The sequence below is a fragment of the Apium graveolens genome, chromosome 3, assembly GCF_009905375.1.
Source record: "Apium graveolens cultivar Ventura chromosome 3, ASM990537v1, whole genome shotgun sequence".
Lineage (NCBI taxonomy): Eukaryota > Viridiplantae > Streptophyta > Magnoliopsida > Apiales > Apiaceae > Apium > Apium graveolens.
This window is the reverse complement of record NC_133649.1, coordinates 120,272,426-120,282,713: the sequence shown is the minus strand read 5'-3', so window position 1 is coordinate 120,282,713 and position 10,288 is coordinate 120,272,426.

Here is a 10,288-nt window from a genome sequence, read left to right as displayed (position 1 = left end):
TTTAGTAAAAATATCAGCTAATTGTTTTTCTGTTGGAACAAAAATGAGCTCAATGGTACCATTTACAGCATGTTCCCTGATAAAATGGTACCTAACATCAATGTGCTTTGTTCTAGAATGATTAACTGGATTAGCTACTATAGATATGGCACTAGTATTGTCACACATAATAGGAATTTTGTGTAACACTAGACCATAGTCCATTAGCTGATTTCTAATCCAAAGCACTTGAGCACAATAACTTCCAGCAGCTATATATTCAGCCTCAGCTGTGGAAGTTGACACAGATTGTTATTTCTTACTATACCAGGACACAAGTCTTTGACCAAGAAATTGACAGCTTCCACTAGTACTTTTCCTATCAACCCTGCATCCAGCAAAATCTGTATCTGTGTATCCAACAGCTTCAAAACCAGTTCCCTTAGGATACCATAATCCCAAGTTTGGAGTTCCCTTTAAGTATCTGAAAATCCTTTTGACAGCCATAAAATGTGATTCCTTTGGATTGGCTTGAAATCTGGCACATCGACAAGTAGCAAACATGATGTCTGGTCTACTAGCAGTCTAATACAGCAATGATCCAATCATCCCTCTATAGCTTGAAATATCCACACTCCTGCCTTTCTTGTCTTCATCCAACTTGGTTGCAGTAGACATTGGTGTAGATGCAGGTGAGCTATCCACCATACCAAATTTCTTCAATAAGTCATTCACATATTTGGTTTGGCTGTTGAAATTACCATCACTTCTTTGACTAACTTGAAGGCCAAGAAAGTAACTCAATTCTCCCATCATGCTCATTTCATACTCACTCTGCATTAGCCTAGAGAATCTTTGACAAAACTTTTCATTTGTAGATCCAAAGATGATATCATCCACATAGATTTGAACTAGGATCATATCTTCACCATGCTTCTTGTAGAAGAGAGTCTTATCAATAGTACCTCTAGTAAAACCATGTTTGAGTAGAAATTCTGACAGTGTGTCATACCAGGCTCTTGGTGCCTATTTCAATCCATATAGAGCCTTAAGTAATTTGTAAACAAAGTTAGGAAATTCTGGATCTTCAAAGCCAGGTGGCTATTGCACATAAACTTCTTCTTCTAATTCACCATTGAGAAAAGCACTCTTGACATCCATTTGATACACCTTGAAATTTGAGTGTGCAGCAAATGCCAGAAAGATTCTTATTGCTTCTAGTCTTGCAACAGGAGCAAAAGTCTCATCATAGTCAATTCCCTCTTCTTGTGAGTAGCCTTTAGCAACCAGCCTTGCTTTGTTTCTAGTAACAATTCCATTTTCATCCATTTTGTTCCTGTACACCCGCTTAGTTCCAATTATGCTTCTATTCTTTGGTGCAGGGACTAATTTCCAAACTTTGTTTCTCTCAAACTGATTCAGCTCCTCCTGCATAGCACATATCCAGTCAAGATCCAATAGGGCTTCTTCAGTTTTCTTCGGCTCTACTTGAGATAGAAAACATGCATGTAGGCATTCATTAGCAGTTGCACTTCTAGTTCTCACACCAGCTGAGGGATCACCAATAATATCTTCTACTATATGACTCCTATCCCACTTTCTGGTGTGTGTCTGTTGACTAGTGCCTTCATCATTTTCTTCAGTATTACCATGACTGTCATTTCCATTTTCTCCTTCTCCCCCTTAGTTTGTGCCATCAAATTCAGGTGTCTGAAGAGAGCTTTCATTTCCATGATTTTGTTCAGAGGTTTCTTCATTTATCACTTGTTGTATCACAACTTCATCTTCCACATCAGAATCACTATCAATGGTTAGGTTTTCAAATGCAAGGGCTTCAGCATTATTTACATCAAGGCATTTTAAGCCTGGACACTTGTCATCATCAAAAGTCACATCTGTGCTTTCCATAATTTTCTTTTGATCAATCACATAAACTTTCCAGGCTGTTCTTTCCAATGAATATCCCATAAAAATTGCTTCAAAAGCTATAGAGTCAAATTTTCCCACATATTCAGAGTTGTCTTTTAGAATATAACACTTGCTTCCAAACACATGTATATGCTTCACTGTAGGCTTCCTGTTAGACATGATTGAGTAGGGTGATTTGCCAATAGCTTTGTTGATGAGATATCTGTTTTGAGTGTAGCATGCAGTATTAACAGCCTTTTTCCAAAAACTAGTTGGCAACTGAGCATCTTGTAGCAAAGTTCTAACGGCTTCAACCAATGTTCTATTTTTCCTCTCAACTACTCCATTCTGTTGAGGTGTTCTAGCTACTGAAAATTCTTGAACAATGCCTTTGCTTTTGCAGAATTCACTTAATGTTGAGTTTCTGAATTCTGTTCCAATATCACTCCTCAATCTTTTCACACTAACTTTTCCTTCAGCTTGCTTCTCAATTTTCTTGATATGCTCAATTATAATGTTTGTAGTTTCATCTTTAGAGTACATGAACTCAACCCAAGTGTATCTTGAAAAATCATCAACCATGACAATGGCATATTTGTTCCTTGAAATGGACAAGACATTTACTGGCCCAAACAAGTCCATGTGAATAAGTTGCAGAGGTGCACTTATGGAATTCACAGATTTTGACTTGTGACTTGATCTTTTCATCTTTCCTTTCTGACAAGCTTCACAAACTTCCAGTTGAGTAAATTCCAGACTAGGCATGTCTCTCACAAGCTCCTTCTTGACTAATGTATTGATTGCTTTGAAATTCAAGTGAGATAGCTTTTTATGCCACAGTTTGCTTTGCTCTTCTGATGCCTTGGTGTAGAAACAACACACTCCTTCCTTATTTGTTGAGTCTAAGTCTGCAATAAACAAGCTTCCCTTTCTTACTCCCTTAAGAGCAATTTCACCAGTCTTTTTGCTAATAAAAGCACAATCTTCTTTGTTGAAAACAACTTGAAAACCTCTGTCTGCAAATTGACTAACACTTAGAAGATTTACTTCTAATCCAGCAACTAGTGCTACATCTTCAATGACAACATTTCCAGAAACAATCTTGCCATATCCCATTGTGAATCCTTTGATGTTGTCTCCAAAGGTCACCAAAGGGCCAGCCATCTCCTCAAATTATGATAGCAGGGCCTTATCACCTGTCATATGCCTGGAACATCCACTATCAATGATCCATATGACCTTCTTCCCTTTGCCCTGCACACAATGAGGATTAAGTGTGTTTAGCTACCCAAGCTGCGTTGGGCACTTTCTTCTTTTTAACTGATTTTGCAGAAGTAGAATGAGAATTTTGAGATAAAATGGAATTCATAGACTGTTGAGCATTTTCCCTTTCAGATATAGAACCAACTTTTGATTCTATGAGATCAATTCTCAATTTGTAGCAACTCTTCATCACTTTCATGTTGCAGGGAATGCAGTCAAACTTGTCATATAATGAATAGGGATCATTTGCCTTAGCTTCATTGTACTTGCAGACTCCTTCAGGTGAATTGCTAACAGTCTTTTTACAAAGATGAGTTAGGTGATTCATTGATCCACAATTCTCACACCTCTTTCTAGGAGCATCTGCAACATAAGCAAAATTATTGCTTTTGTTTATCCTAATCTTTCCATTTCTATTCTTCTTTTTCTTTTTGACCTGTTTAGCTTTAATCTCCTTCACAGGCTCCTTAGTTTCTTGATTGGCTTTTGGTGTTTCAACAGAGAGAAAGACTGAGTTGTCTCATCATTTTTCTTTTCCTTGTCCTCATCAGCTATCTCATGTTTGATGATCAACTCTTCTTCACTGAAGTTCACTTCACATGCCTTGAACAAAGGTGATTTAACTTTCTTCAAAATAATTGGAACATCTTCAGTTTCAGTTGATTTCCCTTTGTCACTGACAGGCTTCCTCTTGTTGTTCAAATCCTCATAATCAAGACCAATGGCAATGTTTGCACATGGCTTGTTCTTTTCATGATATTGGCCAATCAAATCAGAAGCATTTTTGAAGGATTTCAGCTTCACTTCATTCTTCTCCAGCTTTTCTCTCAATACTGCTTCAATTTCACTTGCACACTTTAATTTGTTCTTTAAGTATGCATTTTCTTGCTTAGCAGTATCAAGCTCAACCAACAACAATTCAGTCTCTTGTATTTCACTCTCAAGTTTTTCATTGATCTTTTTCAATCTGCTAACTTCCTCATTTGCAACAACCATGCTTGTATGAATGTGGAACATTGTTGTGCTCATCTTTTCAACAGTTTCCTTATATTGACTCACATTTAAATCAATTCTGGTAAGAGTTGGTACCTGTGATTTAGATGATGAAGAATCTCCTTGCTCCAAGGCCATGAATGTATAGTTTCCAACTTCCTTCATCATTATCTGAATCATCCCAGCTATTGCCCTCTGCAATATAAGCTTTCCCTTGTTGCTTCTTTAGAAGAGCATCATACTTTACTTCCAATTCAAGATAGGCTTTGTCTTTCTTTGCCTTCTTGGGTTTTCTACATTATGTAGCAAAATGGCCCAACTCATCACAGTTAAAGCACCTTATTTTTTATCTATCAACATATCCAGTTTTGTAGCCAGTTTTGCTATCAGGAGTGTACTTCCCTTTTTCTTTCCAGCTGCTGTCTTTGTTGAAGGACTGTCCTTTGCTCTTGAAAAATCTTGGTTTCTTTACTCTAATATTATAGAATTTTCTAGCCAAGTAAGCCATTGATTTGTCTAGCTCATCAAGCTCATCAAGAGTGTAGAACTCATCTTCTTCATCCAATTCCAGTATGACTTGCTCTTCAGTGTCATTGACTTTTTTCTCACTTGTAGAAGTTGCTGGAGTTGGGAATCTTTACTCATTATTAGAAGTCTGGCCATCATTCACAATCAGTGCACTTGAGCCATCCATTATATATCCTTGACCAGCCCTTAATGACTTCTTTTAAATCATTTCAAGTTCATAAGTTTTCAGAACCCCATAGAGCACTTCTAGTGTGATTCTACTCAGATCCCTTCCTTCTCTAATTGCAGAGATCTTTTGTTCCAAATGGTCAGGGAAAGTGAGCAAGAACTTCAAATTCACTTCTTCAACATCATAAAATTTATCATGAAGCTGCAAGTCATTTATCAGCTTATTAAACCTTTCAAACACATCAGTAATACCCTCCTTTGGTTTAGCCATAAAACCCTCATACTGAGAAATCAATATCCTTCTTTGATTTGACCTAACCTCCTCAGTTCCTTCATAAAGTATTTCAATCTTTTCCCAGATCTGTTTAGCAGTGTCATAATTGACAATGTTATTATACATTACATTGTCAAGTGACTCAATTAGTATCAGTTATAAAGCACTGTCTAGGGAAACTTTCTCTCTTTCAGGTTCAGTATACTCAGAAGGATCCTTGGGAGCATAATAAGCTGGAATAACCATATCTCCATATGTGGTTTCCTCAACTCTAACTACAGGAGTGAAGGGCCCATTCTTGAGGATACCAATTTAGAGATGATTGACCATTCTTATAAACAACAATATTTTCTTTTTCCATAAAGTGTAATTGGCCTTATCAAAGGGAGGAATCTTGATACTACTGATTTTCTGTGTATTTATTTTTCCAAGATCTAATCTGTTTACTTTCAGATTTTGCTCTGATACCACTTGTTAGATATGAATACAACACAGGGGGGGTGAATGTGTTTTGGCTTAAATGTTTGATTTTCGATCTACTTAGGCTTTAGCAGTTGGTTGTTGTTTATGATTTAGTAGAATGGATGTTAAACATAAATAACTGTGCAAATATGTAAAACAAAGATCTTCAAAACTCACTTAATTTTATATTAAAAATCAAGCAGTGTTTTACTACAAAATCTCTAAGTTCTTGTTTTAGAACTTAGCTTCTTTCTTGAGAGAGAACACACACACACTTCTATTCTGATTGTTCTTCTTACCTTAACTAGAGGACCAGTGTTAACTTTATAACTCAGTTAACTGCTAGTTTATACAGTGAATAATAAACATGCTATTAGCTTTTCTAAACTGTCACTTGTCATTTCTATTTATAGAAAAGCAAATCTTTCATTTCTGGCTTAGCATATCTTTAGCATCCCGTTTTAACTTTAATCTCCTCTATCAGTTAATCTTTGTCGTTGATCTTGCACATCTCTCAAGCTGCTTTTTGTAGACTTGTCAATCCAGCTGTGTAAATTGTTTGTTGATTTGCAACCTTGGATATTGAACTATTCTGCAATTCTGTACTTAGAGAAATTTCTTCACTTCGAGATCTTCAGTTAAGCTGTAGAGAACTCGACATCTCAATAGGCTTGTTGGCTTGTCGATATCTCTGAAACTTCATTGTTGCCTAGACATATTGACAACTCTGAGTTCTCTCGTGAATTTTGGTTTATCGATAACTCAGAGTTCTCTAATGGACTTTGGCTTATCGATAACTCAGAGTTCTCTAATGAATGTATACTTGTTGATATCTCTGAGTTCTCGACAGATAATTCCTGAGTTCTCTACACCCGATGGATGTTGCTTGTCCGTCGAGTAGTGATGGCTTATCCGTCGAGTAGACATTCCTCATCCGTCGAGTAGATATTGCTCATCCATCGGGTAGATGTTACTCATCTGTCAGTACTCTCTGGAGTTTAAATGACTTCTCGATAAGTCATTCTGGAGTTCTCGAATGATTTTTCTATAACACTAATTCTATGACTTGTAGAGATCTTGACTTAGAATGTTTTACACCAAACAAATTTATTCAACTCCAAGCTTCTTCATAATTCTTCTGAGACATGATCTTCTTGATCTTCTTCCAGATAGAATTCTTAGGTTTGACACTTTTTAGAGAAAAATGCTCCAGTCTGCTCCATTTACATTTTACAGACATTAACTGTTACAAGTATGAATTACAGATTAAGGTTACAATACAACTAATCTTAGGGTTGTCAATATGACTTAGTCTTGTTATGATACAGGCATGTCTTGCACAACAATCTCCCCCAATTTGTGAGAAGATTGCTTATCACAAATTCATGCCTGTTAACAAGACTAACCCTAAGTTAAAGAATGAAAATAAAATGATACAAAAGCTGATACAACACTTGTACATTGGACAGTTTACAATAATTAAGTAAAGACTGAGCTGTCTGATTCTTTCTCAATTATGTTCTTAATTTGCACAAGTATTTCCAATTCTTCTAGAATGGGGGTATCAGCTAGAGCCTCTATTAGTTTCAGCAAATCTGGCTTAAGATATCTAGCTAACATCCCTATCTTGTAACTTGACAAAGAGCCAGCTTTTATATTCAGAAATCTTCCATCCTTTGATATTCTGCTCTTGCCTGCTGCCTTCAACTCTTCTGATATACTCAGATCATAGATGTTCATGATATTATTAGCTACAGTAATCTTTAACATCATCTATTATATATTACATATAGTAGACTTCATTTTTAATGACAGATTTTAAGCACTTTTCTTAGTTATGCCTTATTTCTAAGATGTACTGAAGTTTATCAGACTTTAATATTTATCTGATATTTTGCTAATGCACACACTATCACTCCATATGAATGATGAAAATTACTGTGGTGATTAAGTTATTTTAGATAAACAGTTAAGTGTAATATGCATAAGTTCTGAGGACAAGTTCGGATGGAAGTTCTGATGATTAAACTCTGAAGAAACAAGTCTGTATTTGTATGAAAAATCACAGTAACAAACATTCACTTTTTGAGTACAGATGCCATGTTCTGATAACCGTTAAATTCTGATGTTAGTCAAGTTCTGATGCAAATCCTGATGGAAACTTTGATGCTTATGTGGCATTTTTTATTTACTTGACTTATTTGTGGTAAATACTGAAACTGTCATATTTTATCAGAATATAATTTGGTGAGATAAAAACAGTCATAATCATTTGGTTAAGTGGGAAACATGTTTGTCTTGAAAAACTGCATGTGCACATTAATTACTGCTTAGTTCTCGTGCCCACTAACTCCTGCTTTAACTTTTTACTGACTATTCACATGTTGCCAGGTGTAAATTGTCTGCCATGCTTCACAAATATAGTTGTTATCACATGGGCTGTATAAATAAGAGAGTTAAAAGATTTTCTAATCTTTTACATACTTTTCTTATTCTCTCATCTCTCTTATTTTCTCTCACCCACTAATATTCTCTAAAGCTATTTTTTATACAGGCATTTTATCAAACACCTTGCAAACACTCTTTTTCTCATTTGATTTTTCACAGAAATGGCACCAAAAGACATCATTTTCAATGGAGCTAAGTTTGTTCCTAACAACTACTCAGATATTCTCTCTAAGGATGAAGCTCCATCAGAACTTCACTTCATCCAAGACTTTTTATCTCGAAGTGGGATTGGGTATGCTTTGACCCAACCTGAAGCAATCTCAGGGACTCAAGTGCTGAAGTTCTGCAGGTCAGGAGTTTATGATGATGGTGGTGCTAATGGGTCCCCAAGCATCATATTTACAACAGGGGAGGATGCCCATGTGGTGACTTTGACCACAGTTAGACAAGCACTCTATCTGCCAAAAAACTGCACTTATTTAACAGTTGAGGAGCCAGTTCTTCAACAACTAATGGCCAATCTGGGCTATGAAAAGACTCTGGCAAAGCTTGGACAGTTGAAGAGACCCCACATAAGGAGATAATGGAGTTTCTTCTTTGACTGCATCACCATAACTTTTGCAAACAAATGTTCAAACTTTGATGCAATTCCTATTATAAGTCAGCAAATTGGGTATGCTCTGATTACTCAATCTCATTTTGATTATGCTACTGTTGTACTAGGATTCATAGGGGATAGGATGATAGAAGATAGAAATACTGTATATTTTTCTAGATTCTGTCAACTTATTTACAACTTTTATAACTCTGATGCACCCCAATTAACAAGTGAGTTAATTTCACCATTTAAACTTGCTAAGAGAGCATTTACTGACTTATTATCTGCTGATAATAAGAAGACTGTTTTGAGACCCCTCCAAATTCCTACATCAGTCAAATAATTTTTAGTAAACTCTGACCCAGCCATATACACTACTAAATATCCTGATGTACAACCAACCCAACCTCCATCAGCACCTCCAACCACTACACAACCAACCACCTCTCAACCACAACCAACTCAACCTACCATCAGAACTTACTTCCAACCATCAGCTCAATCCTCACAACTATAACCATCAGTACCCACCATCAGACCTTCATCTTTCAGGCCTAAGAGGGCAAAGTCTGTTCCTCAACCTGCACCAAAGAGAAGGAAGATGATTCTCAGGGATGAATCTGATAGTGAAGAGGAGGAAGCACAGGTTCATGCATCAGAACCTGTGACTGTTGAAGCTGAAACTGTGGTTTTTCAGAAGGAAACAGAAGCTGAAGGGTCAACCCAACAGATAAATGCTGAAGCTGAGGGTTCAGGTAATTTGAAGAGAAAGAGAACTGCTAGTTCTGATGCTCAAGCAACTCCTTCACTATAAAGGAGATTGAAGAAAATGAGGGCTAGGAGGCATTTGGCTAAGCCTCCATCAGAAGATATTGAAGAAGCTGAGGAAGGGGATCAGGAATCTCTGATCTCAAAAGAGCCAATTATCATTGAATCCCTTCCAGAAACAAAAGACACCGTTCCTAATACAGTGTTCACCCCTCCTGTCTCTCCAATAAAAGCAACAGTTGATGTTGAAGAACAAGCAACAAGTTCTGAAATAGATATTCATAATCTGCATATTCCTACTGTTCTTTATCTGGAAGCTCCTACAGTAGCTCAGACATCTCCAACTCATTCTCCAATCTTAAATGCTGAGATACCATCCACACCAATTCTTGATCAGGAACCTGAAGATCAGAATTTAGATGAGGTAGTTCCAGAATCTCCCATTGCCTCACATACACCTGTCTTATCAGAGAATGATGAGTCTTCTTCCAGTTCTGGAGATAGTGTTTCTATTGATATTCCAGCTCCCATTCTAGGAAAGGAGGCACTTCTTGAAATTTTTTTGAACAGGATACACCTATTCCTTGGGAAAATACTCACAGAGGTGTGGAGTGAACCAAGAAGTGGAATAAAACTAATTTCATTCCAAGCTCCAAAGTACTGACAAACCATATTGGAAAAGCTGATAAGTTGCTCACAAATTCTGATTTCAAGACACAACTCAAAGTCACAGCCCTGTCTACCAAAAATCTTCAAGGTTTACACTCTGCTACTCAAGAAAAGGTTGACAAACTTCTTGAAAGAGCTGAAAAGCTAGATATGGAGACCAAGCTTGATAAAAAGAGGTTTATCAGACCTATTTCTGAAAAGGTCGAAGCCATTGAGAAGATACAAGAGAA